Source organism: Aotus nancymaae, unplaced genomic scaffold (assembly GCF_030222135.1).
Source record: "Aotus nancymaae isolate 86718 unplaced genomic scaffold, 86718_ANA_hifiasm-v0.15.2.pri h1tg000012l, whole genome shotgun sequence".
Taxonomy (NCBI): Eukaryota; Metazoa; Chordata; class Mammalia; order Primates; family Aotidae; genus Aotus; species Aotus nancymaae.
The window spans coordinates 41,965,257-41,987,245 of NW_026988423.1; the positions used below are offsets into that span (position 1 = coordinate 41,965,257).

The 21,989-nt window shown below is 48.0% G+C and overlaps 1 protein-coding gene across 6 annotated transcripts in view; it reads left to right on the forward strand.

Moving 5' to 3' along the window:
- The window catches only part of CALN1 (calneuron 1), a 636,916-nt gene that overhangs the window by 92,361 nt on the left and 522,566 nt on the right, over positions 1-21,989 (forward strand). The window contains exon 1 of one of the 6 annotated variants that reach the window (XM_064375622.1): positions 389-411. The exons of 4 other annotated variants lie outside the window; for them this stretch is intronic. The gene's annotated coding sequence lies outside the window, so the exon portion shown is untranslated. Of the gene's footprint in view, positions 1-388; positions 412-817; positions 833-21,989 lie in introns of those variants that run through there. One more of the 6 variants, XM_012449088.2, reaches the window with a different exon arrangement.

A 21,989-nucleotide genomic window follows, 5' to 3' on the forward strand; every position in this document is an offset into this window, starting at 1 on the left:
GCGCGGCAGCCGCGCACATGGGCTGAGCCCGCGCGGCCGGCGGCAGCGGGAGGGGTAGAGGAGCGCGCGGGGCGGGGTGCGGGGTGCGGGGCACGCGTCCCCAGGCGGGAGCGGAGGACACAGACAGGGAGGCTCGCGCCCAGATCGCGCTCCGAGTCGGCGAGGGGGCTCGTGCCGGTCCCGGCGCGCGCGTGGGGAGCGGCCCAGGGGCGCCGAGGGTGCCGGCGGTGGCAGCGAAGATGCCGGCGCGAGGACGCGGCTGCCGGCGGGGGGTGTGAGCGAGACGCTGAGCGCTGCCGGCGCGGCGCCTCCATTCCGCGCCGCCCCCTCCCTGCCGGCCTCGGAGGAAGCCCCCCGCGCGGTGCGGAGGCGCGTCGGCTGCCGGGCTGCGGGACCCCGGCCCAGCGTGAGGTGAGTACGGCCGCCCGCTTCCTGCCCCGCGCGCGCCCTCCCTCCCTCTTCCCGGGGTCCTCGCCCCTCTCCGGGGCGCCGAAACCCCCGGGCGGTCGCGGGCCCCCGTGCTTGGAGTGGGCGGGCGATCCGCGGACGGCGCCTCCCGGACCTGTTGGCTCCGGCACGGTTCCCTCCCGGCGGGCTGCGGCGGCCCGGACCCCTGGCCATCGGTGGAGCTGACTCCTGGCCGCCGGCCTGGGGGTGTGGGGTGGGGAAGGGCCGCGGCTCACTCGGGTGTCCCGGCACCGTGCGCGCCGGAGGCTGCCAGCCGTTCCTCTACCCACAGGCGCTGGTGGCCACCAGGCTGCGCGCCCCCGGCCGCAGGCGCCCGGGCGGTGGGGAGGGAGGAAAGGGGACCCGGAGCCGCACCGCAGCCCAGGTGGGAGCGCCCGGCGGCAGCCAGGTCTCTTCGGGAAGCCGGAGGGAGTCATGGCGATCGGGGGAGGCGGGAGGCAGGGTTCGCTCCCTCTCTAGCCCGGCGCCGACTGCTCGCCTTCCTAGGCGCACGCTCCTGGCTGCCGCCCGCCCGGGTCCGGGGGCGCCGGGGTGCAAGGGGTAACCGGAGAGGCCTCTGCAGTCCGGCTGGGGCTCAGTCCCCGAGCCCCCAGCAGCTGGACGGGTCTGGCGCCTGGGCAGGAGTGGGCTCCGTCTTCCCCGGGCAGTCTGGGTTTACGCGGGTGCCCAGTCTCCCTGGACTAGCTCAAAGCGGAGTGAACTTCCCGAGACTTGGTCCGAGGGCGTCCAGGCAGCAGCAGGTAGTTCTGGGCCGGCCTCAGGGCGAGGGCGAACGGGGGACGCAGCGTTCCGACGGGCTGGGGGCGCCGAGAGCATTGGCTTCGTCCTAGCCTCGGGCCACGTGCGCCCGGGCCGCCACCCCACCGTGGTTTCCCACTGCTCTTTTTTTCTTGGACGAGGCTTGTGTGAGGAAGGCGCCTTTCTTCCATTTGGGTCGAAGCCCTTAGCTCCCGGGTGAAGCGGTGCCTGCAGTTCCCTGGGTGCCAAGACTGGGGCGCCAGCCATCCCCAGGCCCTGAGCCGGCTTTCTGCAGAAAAAAAAAAGAAAAAAAAAAGACTTTCTTGGGCTCAGGGAACAGCAGCTTAGCGCCGGCTGCATGTGGCTAGGAAGTCTGTTTAGTGTTGATAATAACTATATTCTAGAGTGACCCACAGTAACCTCTGTGACAGAGTTGAGATGACCTTCTCAGAAAGAATGGGTAGATTTCTGCGCTGCTGGTGTGCAGACAAACGCAACATTTGTGCACATATGAGAACTCATGAGCCCCTAGGATTTTCAGGTTCTGCTGTTTTAACTGCTGACTTTTGCTCAAAAAGGGAAATTATTTTTCAATTCAGGCATCAGAGCTTTTGGAAAGGAATTTAAAGCCATTTGGTGTGAAATTGTCTTGAGGCTGGAACAGGACGTGTTTTTCATAGGCGCCCGATTCCAGCTCTCCTCCCTGGCTTGTTGGTGGTTTTATTTCATTTTTGTGGGGTGGGAGGAGGTGTTGGAGTCTTGATTTTTATCTGCTACCTGTGTGTACCGACGCCCAGGTGTGCCCTCAGACCTTTCAGCCTTGCGGTTCCGTCACCACGCCCAGTTTAGGATTCATTCCTGGGCTCCGGGAACTGCATAACTTTGCTAGTTCCTCAGGCAATCGATGGGGTCCCGGACGAAAGCCCCAAGCATGCCCTGAGCTGTTTCCCCAGCGGCCTGCCCTGGCGGAAGCCCCGTGGAAGGGCTCTGTTTTTTTGAGTTCGCTGCAGACGTGTGGGTTTTTCATGGCAATAGCTGCGTGGAGCTGTTTACTGAGAAGCTGTTCTACGACAGTGAAGTTGGTTACTGGGTGTATCTAAGTGGAGTAATGAAAACAAAACTCTTTGGAAATCCAATCCTCACGATATTTTTTTGGCAGAGAGCTAAATCCTCTTAGAATTGTTCACCAACATGTCACCTTTCCCTGAACTCTGAAAGCAACTATTGCCAGTAACCAGGCCTTCAGCTAGGGTGCAGGATAAGGGCTTTTTAGAAAGAAAATAATTTAATTCAGCTGGTTCTGTGGAGAAATGGACGGGCAAGACTTGACAGACACACAGGACGCCCTTTCCTCTGTAAGGGGAGGGGGTGGGACAGGGCCGGGGGTGGATGACAGCTGTTCTTTGTTGAGTTTTACATTTATCTCCCTAGTGGGTGGCTTCTGATTCCTCCTTAAATATTGGGCAGGGCTGGGGTCCCTTTTAGAAATGTCTTTTTCATAGCCAGTGGCCTCTGGAGGGTCACCAGCAGGGGAGGGGCTCTGTGGCTGGCCCTTCCTCCTGTTGCGTTGTGTGCAGCGGTGTCTCTTAACACATTCTTGTACTGACAACCCATGCAGTGCTCACCGGGTGTCAGAAGGGGGCACTAGTTCTCATTACGAGAAAAATTCTGATTGATAGAACTTTGGACGTTTGAAGCCTTTGAAGACCCTCTTAATTCAGATTTCTGAGGTCCAACTTGTGTGTCAGAGCCTTTCACACCTTTGAACTCATGTCATGAGTATAAAAATGGGTATTCCTCATTTTTCCTGTTTGGAAATGGATGTTAAGGGAAGTGAAATAGCTTTTCCTGGGGCTGTGTAGCTTGCAGGACAGAAGCAGGGTTACGGTTTGATGCTAACAGGCTGGGTTTCCGTCCTTTGCACGGCACACTTTCCACACCGCTTCCTTATGACAGGAAGAGCATTTTGGGAACTTTTGACCTGCAGTAACTTGCTCAGAGTCAGACACAGAGTGGGTGCCCTTTCCGTGTTTGTTGAGTGAATCTAGGTCAGCATCTCATTCCTCATTCCTGGTGAGGAAACGGAGGCACAGGAGGAGCTGTGTCTGCTGCAGTTGGTCTGGGGAGGAAGGAGAATCCTACACCAAAGCTTTTTTCTTCTCAAGTGCGCCTGTACCCGTTTGAGCCCAGACTGGTTTGAAGTTTGATGATAAGCTTTTTTTTTCCTTTTTTCTTTTTTTGCATATCCCCTTTCTGTACCCATGTTGATGTAGGATGGGTGGCACCTTAGCCCCTCACTTGGGGCTTCAGTTGGTGTAGTCAGAGTGTCTGAAATGTCCTTTCATGATTGAGAACCGCTAAGCAGTGCGACCAGCAGCAGCCTCTGATGCTTGTGAAAACAGTGTGAGTTCTGACTCTTGAGCTATGAAACCACCCTTCAGGATTAGCAGAGCGTTGGCAGATTCCTCAGAACACTTGATTTGAGGGTAATTCCAAATGTGGTTCAAAAGGAGGAAAGGGAGACGCCGCTGTTGCATCCAACCTGTGGTTTTTCAATGTGAATTATGTTTTTAATCATTTAACATTCAGCTAACATTTATTCAGTGCCTGCTATGCAGTACGGATGGAGAGATGAAGACGACACAGTGCCTGTCATCAAAAAATTCGCAGATTAGTGGGGAGGGCAGGCCATGTGTTCGGGCTGCACATGTGTGAGCAGAGATGGATGGTGGCTATGCAAGGGCGGAGGTGATGTCTGAGCTGAGTTTAAAGAATGATCAGGACGTGGTTAGCTTTTAATGGCTATGCCAGTGCAGAGGAAAGAGTGGGAGAGGCTTAGAACACACATGGAGAATATGAGGAAGCCGCTGGTAATTTGGAGTTCTTGGTGCTTAAAGGTTGATACAGGGAGGTACAAAAGAAGAGACCAGAATGACAAATGGGGGCCTTTGGTCAGGACCAGGGACTCAGCATTTCTCCATTAGGGTGGCATGGTCTGATTTGGCTGGAGACTTCGTGGTGAGTGGATTTGGCACTGGGAAGACCAGAAACATGGATACCAGGGAGGAAGTTGGCTCTGAAGGCCAGGCCAGGCCAGGCTGATGAGGCCACGGCAGGGAGGATGGAGAAGATGGGATGAATTTGGCCAACAGGAGAATTGTCAGTTAGGATCCTTGGGTTGCAAGCAACAGAAACTCAAGTCTGGTAACAATGTCGACAAAGATCGCATTAGAAATATTGATGGAAACTCACAGAATTAAGAGCATCCCTGAAGAACCAGGCAGGGAACAGACAGGAATTAGGTAGTCCAGGGGATCTCAGTGGCAGGAATTGACTTATGGTCCCTCCCAGGGGATGCTATGGGAGTAAATGACATCCAACCTTTTCTATTATTATTGAGGTAGGAGGTGGGACTCCACACTGGAGGTGGGGCTCAGGCACTGGACCAAATTGAGAACCAGCTAAAACAGGGCTGGGGCTGAAGCAGCTTTCCATAAGACGCACCCACAGTGCACCATGTCAGTTTACCATTGCCATGGCAACACTGGAATGACCCAACCACTTGGAAGTTACCACCCTATTTCTATAAATTTCTACATAAACTGTCCTTAATTTGCATGCAACTAAAAGTGGGTATAAATATGCCTACAGCACTGCTGCTGGACTGCTACTCTGGGCACACTGCCTAGGGAGTAGCCCTGCTCCACAAGAAGGAGCATCTCTGTTGCTGTATGCTGCTGCTTCAATGAAAGTTGCTGTCTGCCATTCACAGTAGCATAGACATGGAGTCATCCTAAATGCCCATCAATGATAGACTGGATAAAGAAAATGTACATGTACACCATGGAATACTATGCAGCCATAAAAAGGAATGTAACCATGTCGTTTGCAGGGACATGGGTGGAGCTGGAGGCCATTCTCCTTAGCAAACACAGGAACTGAAAACCAAATACTACATGTTCTCACTTATAAGTGGGAGCTAAGTGATGAGAACATAGGGACACATGGATACACACACACACACACACACACACACACACACACCCCAGGGCTTGTTGGATGGTGGAGGTTGATAGGAGGGAGAGCATCAGGAAGAATAGCCAATGGACGCTGGGCTTAATACTTGGGTGATGGGATGATCTGTTCAGAAAACCACCATGGTACACATTTACCTCTGTAACAAAACAGACCTGCACATCCTGCACATGTAACCCCGAACTTAAGATAAAAGTTGGCAGAAACAATACAATGAATTAGTAAATAAGTAAATAGATATTCTGTGACTATTAAAAAAACAAAGTTGCTGTCTCACACCCCTGGCTGGCCCTTGAATTCTTTCCTGGGCAAAGCCAAGAACCCTCCCAGGTTAAACCCCAGTTGTGGGGCTCACCTGCCCTCCGTCATTATTATCGTATTATTCTGCTGCATTCAAAATGCCCAGAGGCCATATCCAACTGTGGCATTGTTTTGGGTCCTTATATCTAGGGGTAGTTTTCTGAAAAGTCACCGGGATCGGGAGAGATTGTTTTCTGAAAGGAAACTGGAATGATTCTGCTAAAAGACAGTGACAGCAATGTTGGGCTTGTCTTCCATAGAAGACAGAATTGGCAGGACTTATTAATTGGTGTGGGAGTGTGTTTCTGGTTTAGGTAACAGGGTGGAGAAGCAAAATTGAAATCTGAACAAGACCAAGTAACTGGTTTGCTTTCCCACCGGCAGGGCCGTGGGCAGCTCTCCGTGACCAGGCTATCGGAGAGGGTGACAATCTATTTTAAAAAGTCTCATTAAGGGACTGTGCTGCTGTGAATAAGACCTATTTAAGCAGGTTACATTATCTCATGCACCACAGATCTGGATTCTTTGAAGATGCTTTCATTTGTCCAACCAGTATGTATTGAGCATCTTTGGTTCAGGTACTGGGAAAATGATGAATTAGTCAGACAGCGATGGTACCCTTATTGTCTAGTGCTGTAAGACACAATAAAAAATATAAAAATAAAGTTGGAGGATATAATTGAGACAGATGCAATGGCTACTTCAGATTGGATGGCAAGAGAGGTTTCATTGTTTTTTTTGTTTTGTTTTGTTTTGTTTGAGACAGTCTTGCTCTGTTGCCCAGGCTGCCAGACTGGAGTACAGTGGTGTGATCTCAGCTCACTGCAACCTCTGCCTCCTGGGTTCAAGTGATTCTCCTGCCTCAGCCTCCTGGGTAGCTGGGATTACAGGTGTGCACAACCATGCCCAGCTAATTTTTTTCTTTTTTTTGAGACGGAGCCTTGTTTTGTCATCCAGGCTGGAGTGCAGTGGCATGATCTTGGCTCACTGCAACCTCCACCTCCCAGGTTCAAGCAGTTCTCCTGCCTTAACCTCCCGAGTAGCAGGGATTACAGGCGCCTGCCACCACACCCAGCTGATTTTTGTATTTTTAGTAGAGATGGGGTTTCATCATGTTGACCAGGCTGGTCTTGAACTCCTAACCTCAGGTGATCCTTCCACCTTGGCCTCCCGAAGTGCTGGGATTACAGGCGTGGGCCACCCAGCCTGGCCTCATTTTTGTATTTTTAATAGAGACAGGGTTTCTCCATGTTGACCAGGCTGGTCTTGAACTCCTGACCCCAAGTGATCCACCTGCCTTGGCCTCCCAAACTGCTGGGATTACAGGCATGAGCCGCCGTGCCCAACCAAGAAAGGTCTCACTGATGAGCTATAATTAGGCTGACACCAGAATGACATGAAGGGATAAGTGGGGAAAATAACTGCAGAAGGACTTCCAGGGCGTGGGAACAGCCAGTGCAAAAGCTTCGAAGTGGGAAGGAGCTGGGCTCCTTAGAGGAGAAGGAAGGAGGCTGGTGTGGCAGGAGAGGAGTTTGGAGAGCGGGGAGCTAGCTCGTATGGGCCACCCTATGGGGTTTGGGCTTGATACTGAGTTCAGTAGCAGCGGCTGAAGGGTTTTAAACAGGTGAGTGATGTGATTTAGTCTGTATTTCCCAAAGATCATCCCATATCCAGCTGTCCATTCTGCCTGCACTACCTCAGTACAGAAAAGTGAACATCCATCAGCGTGTGAAATAAAATGTAGTGTTTAAGAGTAGCAGATGGAGAGAAAATGCTTTGGTGGCCTTAATTTGGTGATTAATTGAGGATATAAACAAAACTGCAATCATAGTATGATTGCAGATTTGTTTAAAAGCGTGGTACAGAAGAACAATGGGAATAAATGGACCAAAAATGTTACCAGTGCTTGTCCAAAAGTGTGGGCATTACGAGTAAGTTTATGGTTTTGCAAATGAGCACACATTTCTTTCATAGTCGAGAAAAGATTTGTTTTAAAATGTAGACACCGGGCCAGGCACTGTGGCTCAAGTTTGTAACCCCAGCACTTTGGGAGGCTGAGATGGTTGGATCATGAGGTCAGGAGATCAAGACCAGCCTGGCCAACATGGTAAAAGCCCGCCTCTACTAAAAATACAAAAAATTAGCCAGTTGTGGTGGTGGGCGCCTGTAATCCCAGCTCATTGGGTGGCTGAGCCAGGAGAATCACTTGAATCCGGGAGGCGTAGGTTTCAGTGAACTGAGATTGTGACACTGCACTCCAGCCTGGGCGACAGAGCGAGACCGTGTCTCAAAAAAAATAAATGAATAAAATGTAGACACCGATGGTCACCAATGCCTTGAATAGAGTGTCAGGAGACTGTATCTATTAAACACTTTCCTCCTGCCATCTTATTTTGGAAATTTTAATCTAAAAAACCCACAGTCCTGGTTGGGACAGAAGAGGGTGCTCACTGCATTAGTCTGTTCTCACGCTGCTAATGAAGACATACCTGAGACTGGGTAATTTATAGAGGAAACAGGTTTAATGGACTCACAGTACCACATGGCTGGGGAGGCCTCACAATCTTGGTGGAAGATGAAGGAAGAGCAAGGGATGTCTTCCATGGTGGCAGGCAAGAGAGCTTGCGCAGGGAACTCACGTTTATAAAACCGTGAGATCTCACGAGACTTACTACCATGAGAGCGGTGTGGGGGAAGCTGCTCCATTATTCAATTATCTCCACCTGGCCCCGCTCTTGGCACTTGGGAATTATTGTAATTCATGGTAAGATTTGGGTGGGGACACAGCCCAACCATATCACTTATTTTGACCAAGTGCCCAATGAGTGGCTCTGTTTTATGCTTAAGACATTTTTTAGTGATGAAAGTAAACATTTTTTTTTAAAAAATTAAAAGGTATACAGAAATGTTACATTGAAAATGGAAGGTACCTTTCTTCACATTCTCAGTACAATTAATGTTTCAAGTACATATATTGTTAGATTTTTAAAAAATCTATGGATTTCCAATACATACATCTAAATTTTGTTGAATTTGGGATATTGCTGTAAGAACACCATGCCTCTAAATTACTCTCCAAATTCCTTGTAGAGGTTGAAACCAAAATGACCTTTTTTCCCCCTTTGAAACAAACTATTAGGAAATTTGAACATATAACTTAACTAAGAAAAACTGAACCTTGCCTCTTTAGTATTCAGAGTGTTACTGAAGCATAATTTATACTTCACTATATGAAGAATAGAGCAATTAAATATTCATTAAAAGCTCATTTCTGAACATTTAAACATTATTGCTTTGGTATTGTAACGCAAAAGTTTGTATCATGATTACAAATCACTTGTACTTTTTTATTAACAAAAGTTAGGCTACAGGAAAACTTAGAAGTACAGATTAGACAGTTTGGCTAATGATTTTGGTGTCATATTTGTTACAACTGAGTGTTCTTTGGAAACAGGAAAAGAAAAACATTCAGTGAAGTGTTTATTTATTTATTTTTGAGACGGCGTCTTGCTCTGTTGCCCAGGCTGGAGTGCAGTGGCATGATCTTGGCTCACCTCAACCTCTGCCTCCCAGGTTCAAGAGATTCTCCTGCCTCAGCCTCCTGAGGAGCTGAGATTACAGGTGTGTGCCACCATACCCAGCTAATTTTTTGTATTTTTAATAGAGACGGGGTTTCACCACACTGGCCAGGCTGGTCTTGAACTCCTGACCTCAAACGATTCTCTCCTATCTTGACCTCCCAAAGTGCTGGGATTACAGGTGTGAATCACCTTGCCCAGCATCAATAACGTATTACTCAGAACCACTGATGTGTTCTGAAGAGCTGGATATCCACAGGAAGCCCAAGTCGACCTTGTGGCCTCATCCTACAGACCGGGCTTGGGGGCTTAAGTGTCAGGAATTAACTGCCACAAATTGTCTCAATATGACTGAATAGTGTTGGATTGGACTCTCATTATGTGATTCAGCAGAATTACTACCTTAAAAAATCATTGATTAAACATATCCTTTTGTGGTGAAGAGAAGAATGAATATGTGTTTAGAAGACTGACTGCAAAGTAATAGAACCATGGAATTTAAAGGAGGGGAGGAACTGGTTAGCTCATTTTACAGATGGGAGACTCAGAGAGATTGAGTGACATGTCTGCTGTCAAACAGACTTCATGTCACACCCCAGAGCCCTTTCCCTTACGCTCAGCCATGGCTCCGTGTTATTGGAAACCGAATTTATTCTCATAAACCCAAGAATTAGGAAAATGCTCCAAACCTCATTAAAACCAGGAGGGTTTTTGAGCAGTTCATTCATTCTGTAAAGTGTAATCTGTTTGCGTAGTGATAACAGGCCTAATTACTGTGTAAACATTTTTATAGCCTGGTAAGAAAACCTCAAACATCTGTACTGAACACTGATGTGGTGTCTCAGCCCCCGGCATTCCTACTGCTGGTTCGGAAAACCAGTTGCTTGGTTTTTAAATCTGATCTGTGGGTGATGATTCATTTTGTATGCGTACACATAAACACATGTTCCATCTCAGCAGGAAGTGACAAATAGTAATGGCAAACTAGCTCAGTACTTCATAGGTGTCGTCTGCCTTATTTCTCCCATTCTACAGATGAAGAAACAGAGGGGTAGCGAGGTTCGGTGAGCAGCGCAGGATCACAGCTTAGCACTTGGAAACCTAGAGGTATGTGACCCACTAGCTGAAGTCTCCTCCTCTCTGTGCGTATCCAAGACAAGCAAGCATTGTGTAAAGAAGATCAGGATCTGAGTTTGTGAAACCACTTTCAGTGGTTAAATCAAGGCCGGGCACAATGGCTCACGTCTGTAATTTCAGCACTTTGGGAGGCCAGGAGTTTGAGACTGGCCTGGCCAACATGGCGAAACCCCATCTCCACTAAAAAATACAAAATTTAACCAGGGGTGGTGGCGGGCGCCTGCAATCCCAGATACTCAGAGGCTGAGGCAGGAGAATCTCTTGAACCCGGGAGGCGGAGGTTGCAGTGGTGGAGGCTGCAGTGAGCTGAGATTGCACCACTGCATTCCAGCCTGGGTGACAGAACAAGACCTTGTCTCCAAAAGCAAAGAAAACCCACCAAAAAATAGTTAAGTCACATTTTGTTTGGGTAAAACGCCCAGATGTCAAGCAGCAGAGAGGTCTCTGCGAGGTTATTGCATTTTCCAACCTGTTTTGTGGGTTGCCAGCAATCCGTTTTCTCCGTGAGTCACTTGGTGGTAGCAGGTCACCGATCGATCTTCTGCCCTCAGCTAAGATAGGTGGTTTTCTTTTCCTGCCCAGACCCACACCTCAAGTGAGCTGCATGGATGTTAAGCTGCTTCTGAGCTCTGGTGATCCAAGTACTGCTTGTTGGCCTTTGACTTGGTCCCTGCATCTATTTTATTTTATTTATTTATTTTTGAGATGGAGTTTTGCTCTTGTTGCCCAGGCTGGACTGCAATGGTGCAATCTCAGTTCATTGCAAACTCCACCTCCCGGGTTCAAATGATTCTCCTGCTTCAGCCTCCTGAGTAGCTTGGATTACAGGCGACTGCCACCATGCCCGGCTAATTTTTGTGTTTTTAGTAGAGACAGGGTTTCACCATGTTGGCCAGACTGATCTTGAACTCCTGACTTCAGGTGATCCGTCCACCTGGGCCTCCCAAAGTGCTGGGATTTCAGGTGTGAGCCACTGGACCTGGAAGGCATTATTTTTATTTATTTATTTAGAGACAGGGTTTCTATCACCCAGACTGGAGTGCAGAGTGGAGTGATAGAAATCCACTTTACAGCTCACTGCAGCCTCTACTTCTTGGGCTTAAATGATCTTCCCACCTCTGCTTCCTGAGTAGCCGAGACCAAAGTTAGCCACTTAGCCCAGCTAATTTTTAAATTTTTTGTAGAGATGGGGTTTCACCATGTTGCCCAGGCTGGTCTTTAACTCCTGGGCTCTAGCAATCCTCCTCCTGTCTCGGCCTGCCAAAGTGCTGGGATTACAGGTAGGAGCCATTGCACCCAGCAATCCTTAAATAAACTCTGAAGTTATCTAATTCTCAACACCCAAAGAGATAAATGCTTCTGTTGAGCTTCCAAAAATCCAGCACAGAACTCTTTGGAACTCTCAAAGGGGAGTAGGCAACAGAAACATCACGTCACTGAGACGGGCACAGCTCTTTGGGAGGCTGAGGCAGGCGGATCACTTGAGGTCAGGAGTTCGAGACCAGCCTGGCCAACATAGTGAAGCCTCGTCTCTAACAAAAAAGTGCAAAAGTTAGCTGGGTGTGGTGGTGTGCATCTGTAGTTCAGCTACTTGGGAGGCTGAGGCAGGAGAATCGTTTGAACCTGGGAGGCGGAGGTTGTAGTAAGCCGAGATTGCCCCATTGCACTCCAGCCTGGGCAACACAGTGAGACTCTGTCTTGAAAAAAAAAATTGCGTCATGAAAAAGGAGAGAAAAAGAGCCCCCACAAATAGGTGGGAACGTGCAAAGTTTGTCTTTCTGTGCCTGGCTTATTTCACTCCTGGTCAGAATTTATAGAGTCAGAATTGGAGGCTTGGAGAAATGGAAAGGAACTGAGGAATTATCTAGTCTAAACAAGGGATCCCTAACCCCTGAGCCATGGATGGGTGCTGACTGGTCGGTGGCCTGTTAGGAGCCAGACTGCACAGCAGGAGGTGAGAGGAGGGCCAGGGAGTGCAGCTTGGTCTGTGTTTACAGCCACGCCCCATCGCTTGTGTTACCACCTGAGCTCCGCCTTCTGCCAGATCAGCGGTAGCTGATCAGATTCTCAGAGGAGCCCAAACCCTACTGTGAACTGTGCATGCGCAGGATCTAGGTTGCCAGCTCTTTGTGAGAATCCAATGCCTGATGACCTGTCACTGTCTCCCATCACCCCCAAATGGGACCGTCTAGTTGCAGGAAAACAAGCTCAGGGCTCCCACTGATGCTACATGATGGTGAGTTGTAGAATTATTTCATTATCTATTACAGTGTCATAATAATAGAAATAAAGTGCACAACAAATGCAATGTGCTTGAATCATCCCAAAACTGTCCACTCCTGCCCCCAGTCCATGGAAAAATGGTCCTTCGTGAAGCTGGTGCTTGGTGCCAAAAATGTTGGGGACCGTTGGTCTAATCCACTGTGTTTTTTAGTGGAGGAAGCTGGGACCCAGGGTGATCTGTTTAGAGCCACAGACCATTAAGATGGGGCTGCTCAGGAGGACAGATGTGGCAGGAAGATGCCAGGAAAGATGACGCTTTGTGCTCTTCTTGGTACAGGACAATCAGGAGACAGAGCTATCCAGAAAGACTGAGGGTATAGTCACGTTAAAGGCACCTGTGACTCCAGTGATGTCACAGTTAATTACACCTGTGATTTTCCATCCCCTCCCTCCAGGCAACTCACCAACCTTAGTTAGCTCTACAGAAGCTTGATGAAGTTCTTTGCTTCTGCAGTTGGAGCTGACACCTTGACAGATGTTCAGCAGCTTGTTTCCAGGTGGGACGCTGATGTAGGCTGCCCTACTTCATGCAAAATAATTACACTTACCATTTTCGCCCAAAATACTGTCTCCTGTCGTTGAAACCAAGAGAGAACACTTGCAATCTATAGATTTCTTGGTGTCCTGGTGAATATGTTCAGCTTGTTGTAAGAATGGTTCATAATTGATGCTCTTGGCATTTGTCACCCAGCCGTGATGTGCTCGGCACATATGACTAATAAGTTACATTTCATTGGATCCTTTTCTCCTGGTTTTTCAACCCAAGTCCCCTGTTCAGCCTGCCAGTGTCGACAGGGACGGTTTCCTGCCTGGCTCTTCGTGCTTTGTGAGCTGCCTTGAGTTGAAGACACTGAATGTGGAACTCAAGGACTCAGACAGACAGTGCTTTTTCAGGGTGTGCGCGTTTCGTCCTAGAAGATCAAGTGTTTAAATAGAATAAGCGAAGTCTTAGGGGGCACCTGAAAGTGATCATAAAGATTGAGGCAGCATAATTATAGCTAATGGTTATATAAGTGCTGCTTTCTAAGTACTTCCCATAGATTAACTCATTTAATCCTTTCAACAACATTTTAATAGATGAAGGCACCTAACTCCAGAAAGGTTAAGTATCTGGCTGAAAGTCACACAGCTAAGGAATGGTGAAGTGGACTCATGACTGTAAAAGTCATGCTCTTAACCTACAAGGCTAGGCTGCCTCTGTAATTCTTTTTTTTTTTTTTTGAGATGGAGTCTCACTCTGTTGCCCAGGTTAGAGTGCAATGGTGTGATCTCATCTCACTGCAACCTCCCTCTCCTGGGTTCAAGCAATTCTTTTGCCTCAGCCTCCCTCGTAGCTGGGATTACAGGCCCCTGCCACCATGTCGAGCTAATTTTTGTATTTTTCGTAGAGATAGGGTTTCACCATGTTGACCAAGCTGGTCTTGAACTCCTGACCTCAGGTGATCCACCCACCTCAGCCTCCCAAAGTGCTGGGATTACAGGCATGAGCCACCACGCCTGGGTAATTTTTGTATTTTTAGTAGAGATGGGGTTTCCTCATGTTGGCCAAGCTGGTCTCAAACTCCTGACCTCAAGTAATCCGCCTGCCTCAGCCTCCCAAAGTGGTGGGATTACAGGCATGAGCCACCACTTCCAGCTGCCTCTGTAATTCTAATTGCTCCAGTTGTCGTACAAGTGTCTGCAGGGAACTTCTATGCTTATGTCGTCGTAGGTCCCAGGACCGTGGCTCTTCTCTGCTTCCATCCCAAAACTCCCTACCTCATTGTTGCTTCCCCAATAAGAGCCACTCCTAGAGCTTGTGCACCTGGGGAACAGATAGAGCTCCCCGAGTCCTCCCGCACTTCAGGCTCGACTCACTGGACTGGATTTCCTGGGATTTATCCTTGCCTGAATGGTGCTGGATTGCTCTACCCTTCTGCAAGGTCGTAGGCTGGGGTCCTAGCCCTTGCTCGCTGCCCTGGTCAGCAGCTTGGCCCCATCTTCGCCCTCCCTCTCTTCCTGCTTGCCTGATGGTACAGCCTCACTTTTAGAGCACACAGTCTGCTCTTTGTTTTTTTTGTGAGATGGAATCTTGCTGTGTTGTCCTGATCTGTTGCCCAGGCTGGAGTGCAGTGGCATGATCTAAGCTCACTGCAGCCTCTGCCTCCTGGGTTCAAGTGATTCTCCTGCCTCACGTCTGGCTAATTTTTTTGTATTATTAGTAGAGTTGGGGTTTCGCCATGTTGGCCAGGCTGTGCCTAGTGGTGAAGTCTGGGCTGTACATTGTATCCATTAAGTAATTTCTCATCTCTCACCCCCCCAACCCTCCTACCTTTCTGAGTCTCCGTTGTCTATGTTTTTACTCTCTACGTGCATATGTACACATTATTTAGCTCCCAAGGCCCCCCTCCTTGCCTTCAGTGGACATCTCACCCCAGCCTCACCACAGACTTAGCTCTGTGTTCTTTTAAAAATTAAAAAAAAGATATATTTGTTAACATAGTGTATTGCACATAGCTTAGAAATCAAATAGTATTCTGACTTATTTCACTTAAGATAATGGCCTGCTGTTCCATTTATCTTGCTGCTGCGTTCTTTTTTATGGCTAAGTAGTATTCCATTGTGTGTATGTGTGTATATGATATGGTGTGGCTGTGTCCCCACCCAAATCTCATCTTAAATTCCCACAAGTTGTGGGAGGGACCCAGTGGGAGGTAATTGAATCTTTCCCATGCTGTTCTGGTGATAGTGAATAAGTCTCATGAGATCTCCTGGTTTTAAAAGAGGGAGTTTCCCTGCACAAGCTCTCTCTCTGCCTATGGCCACCCACGTAAGATGTGACTTGCTCCTCCTTGTCGTCAGCCATGATTGTGAGGCCTCCCCAGCCATGTGGAACTGTGAGTCCATTGAACCTCTTTCTTTTGTAAATTGTCCAGTCTTGGGTATGTATTTAACCGCAGTGTGAAAACGAACTGATACTGTATATGTATGTCTATATGATATTTTCTTTATCCAGTCCTCCACTGATGGACACTTAAGTTGATTCTTTATTTTTGCTATTGTGAATAGTGCTTAGATAAACATATGGGTGCATATCTCTTTTTGATAAAATTATTTCTTTTCCTTTGCGTAGATTCTCAGTAGTGGGATTGCTAGGTCAAATGGTAGTTCTAGTTTCAGTTCTTTGAGAAATTTCCATATTGTTTTCTGTAGAGGTTGTACTAATTTACATTCACACCAATAGTGTATAAACATTCTTTTTCTCCACATCCTTGCCAACATCTGTTTGTTTGTTTGATTTTTGACATTTTACTAATAGCCATTCTGACACATGCTTGAAGTTTCAGCTACTCCAGAGGCTGAGGTGGGAGGATCGCTTGAGCCCAAGAGTTTGAGACCAGTCTGGGCAACATAGCGAGAAAAAAAAAATCAGCTAAGCATGGTGGTGCATGCCTGTAGTTCCAACTCCTCAGGAGACTGAGGCAGGAGGATCGCTTGATCCCAGGAATTTGAGGCTGAGTGAGCTATGATCACACCACTGCACTCCAGCCTGGGTAATAGAGCAAGACACCTTCTCAAAAGAAAAATGAAGTTGAATTGGAGGACTAACCAGACTGTGGAGAGCTAGCTGTACATCTGGCCCTCTGTTATCATAACTCCTGGACACGAGTGTGGAAAGAATAAGCTCGTATTTGTTCGCAAGTTGAGTTCTCCCTGCAAGGAATCCTGGCCTTCTGTCCCTTGCTCTGTGATTTATTTGCTCCAATGTAAGAGGGAGACAATAGCTGAGATACTATTGGAGAGGCTGGTAGTAGGAGAAGAATGGAAGTGTGTTAAATGAGCGACTTCTTTTAGTCCCTTGAATTCTTCAGAGAATTAGCAGAAGAGAAAATAAAGTAAAATCAAGGTGTTTCTTAAAGGGACCCTTTAAAAATATCTGAACAGATGCATAAGACTTGAGTATCGTTTGCATTGAAGCCAAATAATTCACCGTAGGGTCCTTTGAAATAGGAACTCCCCTTATGAACTTGAGTGAAATTTGCAGATCAGGTAATTGACAGAGGGAGGTGACACCAGAGAAAAAGGGTCTCTGTGAGGAGTCATAGAAGCTCAGTCAGAACTAGCACTCAGGTCCCATACTGTTTTGCAAATCACTGGGAAATAGAATTTAATCTATTGCATGGAGTGAAATATTTTTCTGAAAGGGTGGGGTGGCTTGACCTTCTTTTTTTCTGTATTTCCAGTGCATGCATGTCTTTACTTTTTCACCTGTCGCAAGGAAGTTCTTTGGATTCCCTGTCTTTACCAGGGCTGGAGCCTCCAATTCTGGGGCTGGTGTCACTGCTGGTGTCTCTTGGAGGGAGGCATTGAGTCCTCTTTCCTTGAAAGGCTAGCAGTGATGCTCTCCTCAAATCCCTCCCTCAGCCCACCCTTTCCTCTCAGCTTAGCACTCCTTTCTGAGTCTGGGGCGGGACTTCCTAAGGCGCCACACAGGTTCTTTGAGTGGCAGCTGCCCAGTTCACCTTGTGGTCTCAGTTCTGTCCAGCAGCCTGGCCGTGCCATCCTGCCAGATGCTGGCTGTCGTCAGTTCTCTGGTGGGGTCAGCCAGGCAGAGCAAACAGAGTTGTGGGAACAGTTGTGGTACCAAACTGCAATGTTAGATTCTCTCAGCCTTCATTGTAGTAATGTTTAGAATAAATCTTCCCATGGGATGACGGCTTCTAAGACTCACCAACCTAACAGGGATTTCCCAGGAGAAAACTGCTGCTGTCTTGTTTCTGCTTTCTCATTTGGAAACATATTTTCTCCTTTTTCCTCTCTGTTTCTCTCTCTCTTTCTCTCTCTGTTTTTCTTTCTCTCTCTGTCTCTCTGTCTCTCCTTCCCTCCCTCCCTCTCTTCCTCCCTCCCTCCCTCCTTCCCTCCTTCCTTCCTTCCTCCCTCTCTTCTCTCTCTTTCTTTTTTTCTCTCCCTTCTTTCCTTCTTCCTTTCTTTTCCTTTATTTGTTTCTTCTTCTTTCGAGTGGCAGAGTCTTGCTGTGTCACCCAGGCTGGAGTGCAGTGGTGCCATCATAGCTCACTGCAGCCTTGAACTCCTGGACTCAAGTGATCCTCCTGCCTCCGCCTCCAGAATAGCTGGGACTACACACACATGACACTATGCCCAGCTAATTTCTAAATATTTTGTAGAAACAGTGTCTCACTATGTTGTACAGGCTAGTCTTGAACTCCTGGCCTCAAGCGATCCTCCCGTCCTCCCACCTCGGCCTCTCAAAATGCTGCGATTTCAGACATGAGCCACTGCATTGGCCTAAAATATTCCTTTAAATGCATAAATAAAGGATTTGTGGTTAAACTTTTAAAAATAAGCAAATAGAAGACAATTAAATTCACTCGTAATCCCACTGACCCCAGAGATAATTGATAACAGTTTCAGGCTAAACTGTCCCACAGTCCACGTTTGTGTGGATGTTATGTGTCTTCACTCTCTGTTTCTCTCTTTATTATCTGAGGGTTGCAGGGTCCACTCCTGTATGAACGGTTTTTCTCACTTAATACCCTGTGAATGTTTCTATGTTATTAACTTGGTGCAAAAGTAACTGCGGTTTTTGCCGTTACTTTCAATGGCAAAAATCATAATTACTTTTGCACCAACCTAATATTCTCTCACTTCGGCATTTTATACGAATTCATTGTGGTCCATAAATGGGTGTGGCATGTGTTACTTTCGATTTCACCGTTGAAAAATGTTGCACATCTCTTAAGTATTTTTCTAAGAACAAATCCTTTTTTTTTTTTTTTTTTTGAGACAGAGTCTGTTGCCCAGGCTGGGGTCCAGTGGTGCAGTCTCGACTCACTGCAAACTCCACTCCAGGGTTCAAGTGATTCTCCTGCCTCAGCCTCGCGAGAAGCTGGGATTACAGGTGCCCGCTGCCACTCCTGGCTAGTTTTTGTATTTTTCTTTTTTTTTTTAGTAGAGATGGGGTTTCACCATGTTGGCCAGGCTGGTCTTGAACTCCTGACCTCAAGTGATCCTCCCGCCTCAGCCTCTCAAAGTGTTGGGACTACAGACGTGAGCCACTGTGCCCAGCTGGACGAATTATTTGACGAGGAATTATCAGGTCCACAATTTGGAGACCTTTCTTCAAGCTTTTTCCTATTTTCATTTCCAGCAGCCATGAAAAGAGGACTCATTTCTCTACATCCTCAGCAGCGTCTGCTGTTGGCGTTTCTTGAATTTTTTTGTTCGTTTGTTTTTAGAGACAGAGTCTCACTGTGTCACACAGGCTGGAGTGCAGTGGTGTGGTCGTGGCTCACTGCAGCTTGAACGCCTGGGCTCAAGCCGTCCTCCCTTCTCAGCCTCCCAAGTAGCTGGGACGACAGGCACCCACCACCACACCAGCTAATATTTTATTTTTGTAGAGACAGGATCTTTCTGTGTTTTCCAGGCTCTTTGCAAACTCCCAGGCTCAAGTGATCGTCCCGCCTCGGCCTCTGTTTTTTGAAATTTGACAGCTAAAATGGTTTTGTGTTGGTGTTTTAGCTTGGATTTCTGGGATTATAAGAGAGCACATACATTTTGTTTTCATATACTTATCGGCTGTTTGATTTTCCCTTTTGTGAATTGCACATTGATGTTTTATGTCTGTTTATTGTTTGAGGTTTTTTAAAAAATGTTTTCTTAAGAATTGTAGTGGAAAGAATAGCAGCCTTTATTACATGTTGCAAGTTTTTCTATGTTTGCTGTTTATCCTTTTATTTCTTTAATATTACTTTTAGCTTAGTGTTTATTATTTAAAAAAGGTTTTTTAGTTACAGGGTCTCGCTCTGTCACCTAGGCTGGAGTGCAGTGATGTGGTCATAGCTCAGTGCTACACTCCTGGGCTTAAGTGATCCTCCTGCCTCAGCCTGCCAAGTAGCTGGGACTACAGATGTGTGCCACTATGCCCAGCTGATTATTATTATTATTTTTTGTAGACATGGATCTCACTGTGTTGCCCAGGCTGGTCTTGAACTCCTGGCCTCAAGTGATCCTCTAGCCTCGGCCTCCCAAAGTGCTGAGACTATAGATATGAGCCACTGTGCCCAGCCTAGAGTTTTTTTTTTTTTTTAAAACATTTAACAAAATGTTTAGTATTTCCTTTTAAATATTTAAGTTTTGGAGTCACGTTCAGAAAATTCCTCCCCATCCCTGAGATTACACAAATGTTTACCTCTGCATTCTTTTAAAAAATAAAAAATAAGGCTGGGCGCGGTGGCTTACGCCTATAATCCCAGCACTTTGAAAGGCCGGGGCGGGCGGATCACTGGAGGTCAGGAGTGTGAGCCTGGCCAATATGGTGAAACCTTGTCTCTGCTAAAAATATAAATATCAGCCAGGCATGGTGGTGGGTGCCTGTAGTTTCATCTACTCAGGAGGCTGAGGAAGGAGAATCACTTGAACCTGGGAGGCGGAGGTTGCAGTGAGCTGAGATCTCACCACTGCACTCCAGCCTGGGTGACAGAACGAGACTTCGTCTCAACATAGCTTAGAAATAGTATTAAATGTCTCTTAACACGAAGTAGCAGTCCCTTGCTGCCCTGGGAAGATGTGCTGGAAAGCAGGAGTCAGGGGTAGGCTTGGCTGCTGGAACTCTGCCGTCAGGGCTGGGGAGGGTGGCAGAGGGCCCCTTGGTTCTGTGCCCAGACTTGCTCCCCCTCCTTACCCTCAGTGTACACCTCACCCCAGCCCTGTGCTGGGCCTGGTGTACCTTCTAACTCATTGCTGCCAGCACTGGCCTGCAGGCTCTCGGGAACACAGGCATGGGGCAGTGTGCTGACTCTGTGGGTGAGGGACGGGGCTCTGTCTGTCTGCCCCGACCCCAGCTTCCTGTGCCATCAGCTACTCCCAGTGTCCCTCCGTGCGGCTCTCAGGGTCTGAAGCCCGTTGTCTGGCTCATTCCTGGTGTAGACCCACGATAGGCACAGAATTTGTCACACCCTGTGGTTACCATCCGTCTTCTTTGTGCCTTCCACAGCTCCTTTGAAATCTCTCCCTTCCCTTCCTCTGTTTCCTTGTGGTTTACAAGGGTATAGCTCCCCTGCCTCTCCGTGCTTTATTCTGCTTTCAGCAGCGTTTGGGTAAAGAGAGGGGAAAAGTGAATGAGTCCAGTTTGCTGATTATTAGCCAGAAGTCTAATATATAGTTTCATCATTAAATTTTTAAATCCAGTCTGTGCACTGTGCCTCACGCATGTAATCCCAGCACTTTAGGAGGCCAAGGTGGGAGGATCGCTTGAGCCCAGGAGTTTGAGACCAGCCTGGGCAACACAGTGAGACACAATCTCTACAAAAAATACATAAAAATGAGGCTGGCATGGTGACGTGCACCTGTAGTCCCAGCTACTCTGGAGGCTGAGTTGGGAACCGTCGCTTGGGCCCAGGAGGCATAGGTTGCAGTGAGCTGAGATTGTGTCACTCCACTTTAGCTTGGGTGACACAGTGATACTCTGTCTCAGTTTTTTTTCTTTTTTTTTTTTTTTGAGATGAGTTTCACTCTTGTCGCCCAGGCTGGAGTGTAATGGTACGATCTTGGCTCACTGCAACCTCCACCTCCCTGGTTCAAGTGATTCTCCTGCCTCAGCCTCCTGACTATCTGGGATTACAGGTGCCCGCCACCACACCCAGCTAATTTTGTATTTTTAGTAGATACAGGGCTTCACCATTTTGGCCAGGCTGGTCTCGAACTTCTGACCTCAGGTGATCCACACATCTCAGCCTCCCAAAGTGCTGGGATCGTAGGCATGAGCTGCCATGCCTGGCCTGCTATTGCACTTTGATGTAGATGTCACCAGATGCATCAAATGCCCACCACCACGCCACGCCAGCATGTGGCTGAGAGCTGGCACTACTCAAGCTATTATCTAAATGACACCAGGCTGATGTCAATATTATAACCACTGAAACCAGCATTCCTTTTCTTCTACCCTCTGTTCCTTGTCTACTGACATTAGCACGGCTGCATCTAGGCCACTGCCATTGTTGTTAAGCAGTCATTGTTATTAGGTAGTATCTTGAATGCCAAGAGCTGGATGCATTATCTTCTTGCCATGTACCAGCCTCCGTGGTAAGTATCTTCTGGATCATCTCGGCAGATGCTCATGGTGGCTCAGTGAGGAAGATACCTTACTACTCCTACTTGATCCGTGGCAAAACTAAGACCGAGAAGCATTGTGCCGTCTAGGGTTTTTCAGAGGCAGGACTGGGTCTGGGGCTGTTTGGCTTGAAAACCAGACCAATCTACTAGGCTGCTTCTGTTTGTATGTCTAGACACCCAAGGGTTGCAAAAAGCCTCCTTCCTGAGCAAGTCCTTGAGCAGGACACTGAAACAGTCAGCTAGTAGCCATGAGGAGTCAGAGAATGAAGACATGGAGGGCAGTGTGGGGCATCCCTCGGGGATGCCAGCGGGCCCACGTGACGGGTGCAGTGCTCAGGG